The sequence below is a fragment of the Octopus sinensis genome, linkage group LG16, assembly GCF_006345805.1.
Source record: "Octopus sinensis linkage group LG16, ASM634580v1, whole genome shotgun sequence".
NCBI lineage: Eukaryota > Metazoa > Mollusca > Cephalopoda > Octopoda > Octopodidae > Octopus > Octopus sinensis.
The window spans coordinates 19657131-19667973 of NC_043012.1; the positions used below are offsets into that span (position 1 = coordinate 19657131).

Below are 10843 nucleotides of genomic sequence, written 5' to 3' on the forward strand. Positions count from 1 at the left end.
GACGAAGGTTTAGAAATAAGAGTCAAATAACACATCAGCCACAGAAAACACAGTTTCTCTTTACTGCAAAGGGAGTCAACCTCCCCGCCACAAGTGTGTCGAATTAGATTGGCATACCAATTTCACACGAATTATAATGCCCATCGGAACTGCTCACTGAAGTGTGGCTGATGAACTTAAGTTCTACCCCATCACTATATATAGATTGAATCTTCACAATCAGTAGTTGATGCCTCAAAATTATAATGTGAAAAATATAAAATATATAAGGTAGCTTGACACAATTCAAAACCAAAAAGGAAATAATTCACCGTCACTAAACAGTGATGAATGGTGCAGGGAACATCGCTATTTAGTGTCGGCGAATGGCTTCGTTTTTGATTTTGAATTACATCTGGCGACCCATATATTTTAATATTTTTCATATTACCATTTTGCGGAATCCGCCAGTAATTCCTAAGGAAACATCTGAAGAGTATTCTATTTCTTGCGTAATTCGCACGACAATCTAATGCCAGTCAATTGTCTTGGGGAGATTGTCTCCCATGTCAAGACAGAGAAAATGTTGTTTCAGTGACTAAAGTATACTTGGACTCATATTTGTAGCAATGCTAGTGCTTCTCGCACTCTTCGTCGAATTTTATATGTATATATATATATATATAGTTGCAACTTACAGAAAAAGAAAAGAAGAAGGCAGATATATGAACAACAAGGAGGAGTATTAGCTTGACGCTCGGGAGAGTGAGAATGTCCTTTATGTTTGGGGACTACGCTTTTCAACAGAAGTGAATATGAAGAAATTAGCTGAGAGACAATAAGAAAACTTGAGGATTTAGCGATTAATCATGTATATACGTTTACATGTATGTATGTATGTATGTATGTATGTATGTATGTATGTTTGTATTTATATACGCATTCATTCACGCAGACACTTTAAGCGGTTCTTTATTTTACATATGTATATAGAGCATGATGATATTATTCCACTTGAAAAATCGAGTTGCAGAGAAAATCATTTTAATTATATTTGCCAATATTCTTCCATGTATTTACTGTATTTTTATAGAACCCTTTTATGAATGTATATTTTATTGATTCCAGGAATTTTGCACAAATTATAAAAAAAAAAAAATTGTATTCAATTATGATTCTGTTATTGTGTTTCTGGTGTTTCCTTAAATCATCATTTTTCTGACATGAGATGCGTATAAACAAAAAAAAAAAAAAGAAATAATATTTATTTTTCACTCGCACTCACAAATGCCAGATGCGTATATACACTCATGCAAACGTCTAGCAGAATCTAGCAGCATCTCACTATGCGCAGAGAGGTAACTAATGTGTATTTCTTCACACACATACACACACGCAGGCACGCATGCACGCGCGCATACACCCACACCCACGCAGACACACACACACGCACACATACAAACACAAATGCAACCACATACAATTAAATAGACACGCATATACACAACTAAACATATATAAGGATATACGAAGAGAGAATGATCTGTTTACGAATAATCTTCTCTTTGTTCCTCTCTATTTGCATAACTCTATATTTACACGTGTACATGTATGTATGTATGTATGTATGTATGTATGTATGTATGTATGTATGTATGTATGCATGTATGTATGTATGTAGGTAGGTATGTAAGCCTGACATATGAAGCCCAAGTGTGTTTATTTGAATCACTATATCCATGCCAACACACATGGATTTCGCTCATAGTCACTCTATAGCGCACGGATTAGTCCTCGATAATAAACTTGAGAGTGTAAGTTCAAATAAAGTGAGAGTTATTAAGTTTTTGTATATACAGAATACATCTCTGGATCATACCTTTTTAACTATGAATATATATATATATATATATATATATATATAATATATATATATATATATATATATAATATATATATATATAAAACATTATTGGTGAATTGAAGAAATGGAGCTGAACGCAGATTGAACAGAAATCGTTTTATTTCATTCTACACGTGTTTCGAAAGGCACAAATACCAAAATCCGATTGAATAATGGGACCATATTGTGTCTTTCTCTTCAGGAAGAAAAAAGGAAATCCGTTGGAAAAACAAAAAAGAACAGAGGCAGAGCAAAAAACAATCGAACTGTGCTCCTAAGAGCCCATGGCGAAACTGTTTATCAGTGTATGTTGAGAACCGGTGGCTGAAGAATTCAACAGGTCAGGCATCGGTCAATCATGTGGGTGAGGTGTGTATATATTTTCTTTGTGACCGAGAATAAAGTTCTGACTATTTAAAGAATATTGGATGTTTTATAAGGGGCGAGAAAAAATCTACTTAGAGACGTGTGTGTGTGTATACTGTTCTATATATGTGTGTGTTGGCGTAGGGGTAGAAAACATTTTTTGTGTACGTGTGTGCGTTTGATCGTTCGGCTGTCAGTGGCTACTGCCGTGATAACCGTTGGGTGGCAGAAAGAAAAAAATAAGAAATTATATAATATATTATGTTTTATGTGTGTGTGTGAGTGTTCATCTAAGCCTGCCTTGACAAGGAAACCCCCCGCTGTGAAAAAACAAGCCCGTTTGTCTTACAGGAGTATTTCTTGCAGTGGTATATATATATATATATATATATATATATATATATATATATATTTAAATAATAAGGCTGAAAAATTGAATATTAATTATTACATATATATAATATATATTACATATATATATAAGAGGGATGACCACTAAGTGGATATCCATATGCTAGAATTCGAACCCCTATGGTCTCACCACTAAGACAGCAATGTTCTCCAGAAAATCTAGCAAACGCCAGAACGTAACCTAGAAAGACAAATGAAAAGATACAAAATATACAGATTAATCACAAATCTGTTTCGTTGTTACCACAACGTTGTTTGATAAATTTTGGGGAGGACTTTGCTTTCTTTGTGGTGAGACAATAGGGGTTCGAATTCTAGCATATGGATGTCCACTTAGTTATATATATGTTATATAATATATATATGTATATATTATATATATATATATATATATATATATATATATATATATATATATATTATATTATATATATGATTGTTAAATAGAGCAACAAACGTTAAAGCATGGTAAAAACCTCAAGTCGTATAAACTATTGTTATTGGAAAAAATAACAATATTTTATAGGTCTTCAGATGTTTGCCCTGTCTTGATGTTTGTTGACCTCTTTAACAATTATATATCAGCTTCATCGGAAATCTGCAATGGTTCCATAACAACGGTCTCGAGGTTTACCTCGGAACTTTAGTAATGTGTTACAGGACTTACCCAGCGCATCTAATCGTTTATATCACCATATTTTGTGTGTGCGTATCCTCTCTCTACTGACATTTGTGAGTGCGAGTGAAAAATATATATATATATAGGCGTAGAAGATTTTTTTGCTGAGTTTTTTTTAACTGTTTTCTTCTATTGTGACTTTTTTTACTGAACTGCTTACCTTTATTTCTTCTTCCATTTTGTTTCCTTTTGAAATCTCTTTCCTTTTTTGTGAAATATTGTTTTGAACTTTTTTTTTAATTTTTTAATTTAAAACATGGCAAAAAATATGGAAAAATGTAGAGTGGGAGATTGTCCCATCTAAGGAGTGGCTCAGACTGCAAGAGGAGAGGACGGTGGTGTTGAGAACGTATTCGAATGTTCTCAACACCATTACCGTCTTCTCCAAGTAGTTGATTGAGCAAGAGTTGGCGGAACATCTGCCAGCCATTAAGTATATCTCTAGGGGAGTCAAACATGCAACGGTGTGGTTGCTGTTTGATACTGCAGAGAAGGCTCACAGCTTTGCAAGCCAGCCCGTTGAGGGTAAACAAATTCTGTTTCTTCCCACTTATTGTGGGAAAAAAATTGACGAGGGCCTGGGTCTATGGTTTGACACCCGGATTTGAGCCCCAGTAGAGAGAGGATACTATCCTTCGGGGTATAGGTGGTAGAAGAGCCAGGCTCCTCAATGACAAATTTTTTACTACGGCTGATTGGGTTAGGTCAAAAGCTGTTTTGACTCTGTGGACCCAATCAGCCATCTGGTTATGCCTGACTTTTTGAAAATGGCCGGGTATAGGTACCCGCTGATTCTTGAGGGTCGCCACTCCCCATGAATCATTGGCCATATAAAGAAAAAATCTCCTCAGGAACAGAGGAAAGTCCTGGAGCAGTCAATTGAGACCTCTGTAGAAGAAGGCACGAAGGCGACTGAGGAGACGGAAGACTCCTCAGGGAAGGGCCGCAAGAGGAAGAAGGTAAGCAACAATGGTTCCTCCCCGAAGGATCCTAGGTATGAGGGAGGAGAGATGAATCTCTCGGTTACGGAGATGCATCGTCCCTCAGTTGAGTGGAAAAAATAGGATGAGAAACAGGACATTGCCGGCAGTCGGTGAAATAGCATTGGAATGTCCCGGAACCTTGCCGGTAGGGGTTGTGCCACCGGCAGGGGAAGATACACCGTTGGGGGAATTGTGCCTGAAGTAAGAGGTTCAATACCTCGCTTTGTCGTTTTCTGTGAAAAAACAAGAAGAGAATAATGTTTTAGAGAAGCAATGGATCGGCGGGCGCTTCTTTTCTCCTATTAATATCATCGTTATCATCATTCTCCTCATCAATGTCTTTGTCCAGACCGCAAGCTAATCTGTATCGTTCAGTTATGGCAAAATGTTTGAAATAAAGTAGCTTGCTTACTGGCAATTTGCCTGACAGTGGTCGTGCTTAAAGCCTCACTTAGTTGTGAGAAGTTTGTTTTGGGAAGCGTATCCCTTCTGAAAATTGTGTTATTTTAACTGCTATTTTCTCATTGGTATTTCTGACTGTTTTTCTGCCTGTGGATTACCATTTTGGCCGGGAATACCGGGACGGCCAGGAAAATTACTGGTTTTTGTGTCTCACTTAATTGTGAGAAACCAAAATCGAAATTTTGTGTTGCGACGGATCACTGTGGATTACCTGAGTAGCAGAATTGTGTTGCCATTTGGACTGTCTTCCTTCGTTCTGTTTCTCTTCTCTGTCTTTCCATTCTTTCTTGTGTTTATTATTGACTTTAATTTGATTTTTGAACTTTTGTGTTGGACATTTTACATCTTATTTTTTCTTGAATATGGCAACAAAAAATACTGATTTGGAGTGGCAAATATTGGCCCCCAAACAATGGTTGCAAAACTTTTCTGAGAACACGGTGGTGTTAAGAACCTATTCCAAGGTTCTTGGCACCATCTCTGTGTTCTCACAGACTGGCATTAAAAAAGAGTTGGCAGGGTACCTGCCAACGATTAAGTTTACCCAAAGAGGTGATAAATACGCGACAGTGTGTGTGTTGTTTAACACCCCTGCGAAGGCTCGTGATTTCGCGAGTAGACCATTAGAAGGGGAGAAAATTTTGTTTCACACACACACACACGTATATATATATATATACATATACATACATAAATACACATATAGATATATACATGTATATATTATATTATTTACTATTTACTATTTAATTGAAAGCGACGCACCCATTTCCAAGTATGTGTGCGTATATATATATATGTATATTCGTGTGTCTGTGTGTATGTATGTATATATATACACACGACCGCTAAAACCACATGTTTCTTTTTATATATTCTTTCTCTTTAAATTTTCTCGTATTCCTTTCAGTTGAAGAGTGTCAAAGTAATACACCTCCATGTTGTTCATACATTCGTCTTCGCCTTTTGTGTTTCTGTAAATTTCAACTATATATATATATAGTAATATAGTTTTGTAATGTACTTTTGTAAATGTACTTCTTGAGCGTTTGCTTCTATTGGTGTATACTTCTGTTTATTTGCTATTCATGTGTACATGTCCGCTATTATGTATGTACGCATAAACTGTATATTTTATAAAAGAACATACGAACACTCGCCTTCACACAGACATGGCCACGCAACACAAATACACACACACTTGTCGAGCGACGTTAATCTCTGACGTTTGTATTCAGGTTTATGTTTGTGTGATTATATTTATCACGTGTTATTCTGACCGCCCGAACAATACTGATAAATCAACTAAAATCTAGGGTGTTATTTCATTGTAACGCCCATTTTCACCAACGCTGTCTTATAGCTAATGCAATAGTAAATGCATTGAAGCATTAATTGACCCAATGTACACCAACCAATGGTTTATGACTATTTAGAAATCCAGACGTAGCTAAGAGCAAACTCTGATACAAATTAAAATGGTGTTACAATAAGAATAAAACACATTGATTTTGTGCAGGTGAACGTAACATTTCACCGCAGGGAACTTAATCGTTATTTTAGCTTATGAAAGCAATAACTGAATCAAGTTTTGTGGAAGGGAGGGAAACATATTAACAATATTGATCATAAAATTTGCTGTAAAATGAATAAATAAAATACTGACTTATCTATGAATGGTCCATTTGATTTCAAACATAATGCTAAACATTCTAATGTACTATCTGCTTGCAACCATGTACGTTGCATTCTGGGGGTGAATTATGGGAATTATTAATATATTGAGAATATGATATATGATAATTAACTTATGTTACTATCTATCTATCTATCTATCTACCGATTGTTCCTTCTCATTTTCTCTCTCTCTCTTTCTCACTTTTACACTCGATCTATGCATTTATAGACACACACAAACACACATACGCACACACAAGGCCATATATGCTGTATGAAACTTTATTAATAAAAACGCCTATGATGTGAATAAATCTCCACTCTCCTCTTGGTTTTGAATTTACTGTTGGAACATCGACAGATCAGTAATGTAACATGAAGATACATGAAGTTACGTATTATACCGAAATGTTGAAACTTTCACTTTTGTAATGCGTGCAGAAATACATGCCGGCCACAATCGTTCTTCTTCAAATATTTGTGCCCTGTAGGATAATATTAAACATGGGTAATCACTCCCACATTATTCATTAATACTTTACTCCACCCACCTCTCATTCATTGATCCTTCTACATTTTCAATTCCTTACCTTTTCATATTTTTCCTTCCTTCTGTCTCTCCTTCTGCTCATCCTAAACTATTTACAAAGTAATTTCCTTGACACTTCCCTCCTCCTTCTATCCCTTTATTATGCAAATCCTTTTTAAGACGTTGTTATATGTTAACAGAAGAAAAGACCTTTCTTTTTTGTAATGTGTTATGCATCATTACAAAACTAAGCACCAATATTCAACTTTCGATGACAATATTACGCGCAAAATCACTTTCACTGGATTAAGATGATATGAGCTTGATATGATGCACACTTGAAATTATCCTGGAGACCATAATAAGTATTTAGAACTTAACCGTAAATAAAGATTAAATTTATTGAAGACCAATATACTTAATCGGTGTTAACATAAAGATACTGTCTAAAGTTTTGTATTTGAAAGACATCACGAAAAAAATAACTGCACTAATAATGACTTCGTATCTTCGTATGGGGAAATTACATCCAAGCCAAGCATACGTACGATTCCATTTGCAACTTCTTCTAAATGTAGGATTTTTAGTTTTCAAATGCGGTTTTTGTTAGTGTGTACATGCTGCATACCTGCATCTGCAAAGCATACTATCCAAGAAATTTATGCATTTGTATTCGGATGGATTACCTCGCACTGTTTTGCACACGGTGCTAAAGACTATGCCAACCCACCGCGTAATATATATCTTTATAATATCCCGTTTTCTCTTGAAATATATTACGGCATGACGACTTATTTTGGGAAGAAACATTTGCATCTGTCAAAATTGAATCAAGAAAATTAAATATGTATCTACCTGTTTCTCAAACCAAATTAACAATTCTTCAAACAATCTTGATTCAATAAGTATGGTTTATACCCCACAGCGATTAATGATATTATTTCATAATAAGTCCATAATATTTCCCAACATTGTGGAAGTTTATTCAATAGTTATAATTTAATTTTATTAATCATGTCTAATCCACTAGCGGTAGTTAGTTTGCATTTAAGACCTCATAAATATTTGCAAATTTGGATTAAAATACGATAATGTAACGTGAGTAAAAATGAATAGCAACAATTTCAACAAATATTATCCAAATATATTTTATTGACGGAAACTCTTAAATATCCACTGTGAAATTATATGAAATTATGCTTAATAAAAGAAAGATCTTTACACGACATGGGGGAAGGAAACTATCACATCATGTCTACTATTTAGAGGCCACGTACACATTCTATAAATATACACACTCAACATTGAAAAACATGGTTCGTAATGTAAATGTATTATATAACACACATTATTCCTGTTCCGTGTGCTTATCGAATACTTTATTGAACAAACTCTACCGGTTGTAATTTATTTACAACAGAACACATCAACGATAATTGCAAACAAAGTATAGAATTAGAGTGAATATACTAATATATTATTAAAACACAAATCAATTAAGTTGCAGATCTTCAGCAACATAAAATACTGCCTAAAACTTCATGGTGATTGTTTTACAATATTTCCCGGATCAAATATTCAAAACACACAAGCGATAACTATCATATATCATCACGATTTAATTAGAGTTCATGAGACTGGTCTATTACAGTAGGAATTGACACAGGTTTCTCTATTATTTTAATCATGAAGAATGCAATTGTTTATTGAGAAGGATTATATATTAAGTTGTCTGCGATGGAATGCAAATTCCGTTTAGATTAAACAAAGAAGTTCTCTGAAATAAAAACAAGATAAATGTATAAATAGAAACTTAAAACTTGGTAACCATAAACAAAGGTAAATAAACCTAAGCTTAATAAAATTTGTAGCAGAAAATATTCCTAAACGTGGATTGAGTTCAGATGCATTATTTCAGACAGACAGATACACAGGAGCTGTAATATGGAAGATTGTTACAGAATGTTCAGGTGCTAAACAATCTTATGGCGTGGTTGCATAGTTAAAACTATTCACTTTGTTAATATAGAGCCACGTTAGGCATTGAACTTGCAACTAATCGTGAAGGTGACTAACAACACATGAGTGATATTTGAACTGCAAAAATTTATCACACACACACACACACATATATTCATACATACATATGTGTGTGTGAGGAAAACAACAATCATTGTTATGCCACACATAGTTAGAATTTTTCCGTATGTTTCATTCAACTCGGAGTTCATACATCATCGCCATTCCTTCTTTCGTATTTTACAGTCATCTTCTTCACAAACATTCTGCATGTTCTTCCTGAAAAAAAAATATTCCATTTTCAATTCTTTTTACATATTTCCCATGCGAAGGCTTCACTGAATTTTGTTATGCCATAACATTCTGCACCTCAAATTGAGTTTACATAGAAGTTTTCTACTGCTCATTCTACTAAGTTCTTTCTCTGTCTACCATCCATTACAGCTTGGCCGTTATATTTGTACAGGTATGGCTGATCGTGCGTGTCTCTTTGTGCGCACATAGACAATGTCCATTGATTTTTCATAAGTTTATAAAATATTGAGAGAAAATGGAGAGCTTATCTAATGTTTGCCTAAAAATAAAAGTAAAAACTATCGTTTTTTCACTGATTTCCTTTTTTTCATACACTTGTTTCATTCAGTTGACTCCGAACATGCGGCCAACAAATCCATCTCAGGACTTATTCTTTGTAAGCGTAGTGCTTATTCTATTGGCCTCTTTGCCGAACCGCTAACTTACGGGGGCGTAAAAACACCAACATCTGTTGTCAAGCGATGGTAGGGGGAAAGCAGAGACACACAGACATACATACACTCACACACCTACGCATATATATATATATACATACATATGTATATATATATATATATATATATATATATATATATATATATATATATATAATACAAAATTAGAGAATGGAGAAACATACTTAAATCAATAAAACATCAACTATCCGATGATACCCAATCAATACTTTAATACACCATTACCTATGAGTAAAGGCATTATATAAAATATACAGTAATAGTAAAAAGACAAAGAGATATAAGTAAAAAATTTCAAATATAATATGTAATTAAATCAAAACTGACAGCTGTTTCGGCAGTGATGGCAGTCATACCTCATTTAACCTATAAGCCATAAAGGCAGGTATAAATGAGGCATTAACAAGGATGCCCCACGGCCTCTTCAGAGAATTAAATTAAATTTGTTATAATTGTGAAAAATATTATATAACCATATACATATAAATATAAAAATATAAAAATGTAAAATATAAAAACTTATACATCATAATGCTACACTTATATAATATAATACTCATTGGTACAATAATGGAAAGTAAACAGAACAAAATAAAACAAAATATATATCAGTGTATATATTAATATTAATAAGCACCGATATTATACATATTTGGCTAATAGTTTTTTAAAAAAAACTAACACATAGGGAGATGAAAAGTAATAATTAAAACCATGGTTCAGTTCATAAAATTCTAAAGCTATAAAAGTTAATAAAAATTACTATTAATATTAATAATAATAATAATAATAATAATAATAATAATAAAATAATAATAATAATAATAATAATAATAATAATAATAATAGATACAGTTATGTTTGCACCAAGTCCATCCTTTCAAGATCGAAATAACTATGAGTTTAGAAATGCTGACCACTAGTAATGATAATTTAGATTAATTCGATTGGCTATTGGTTTGAAATTTAAATCACAAAAGAATTTTGTAGTATTAATTTACGGTAATATTATTACCTTTACCCATATAATACAATAGATGAACTGATTGTTTGACAATTTTTAAC

At 33.6% G+C, this 10843-nt stretch overlaps 1 long non-coding RNA gene across 1 annotated transcript; it reads right to left on the minus strand.

Annotated features, from left to right (window-relative positions):
* Positions 1-4600: 4600 nt before the first annotated feature.
* LOC118766606 lies at positions 4601-9482 on the minus strand. Its single transcript, XR_005002546.1, has 3 exons — positions 9473-9482; positions 7008-7013; positions 4601-4683 (listed from the first exon to the last, which is right to left on the minus strand). It is a non-coding gene; the product is annotated as an uncharacterized LOC118766606 (long non-coding RNA).
* Positions 9483-10843: the final 1361 nt, after the last annotated feature.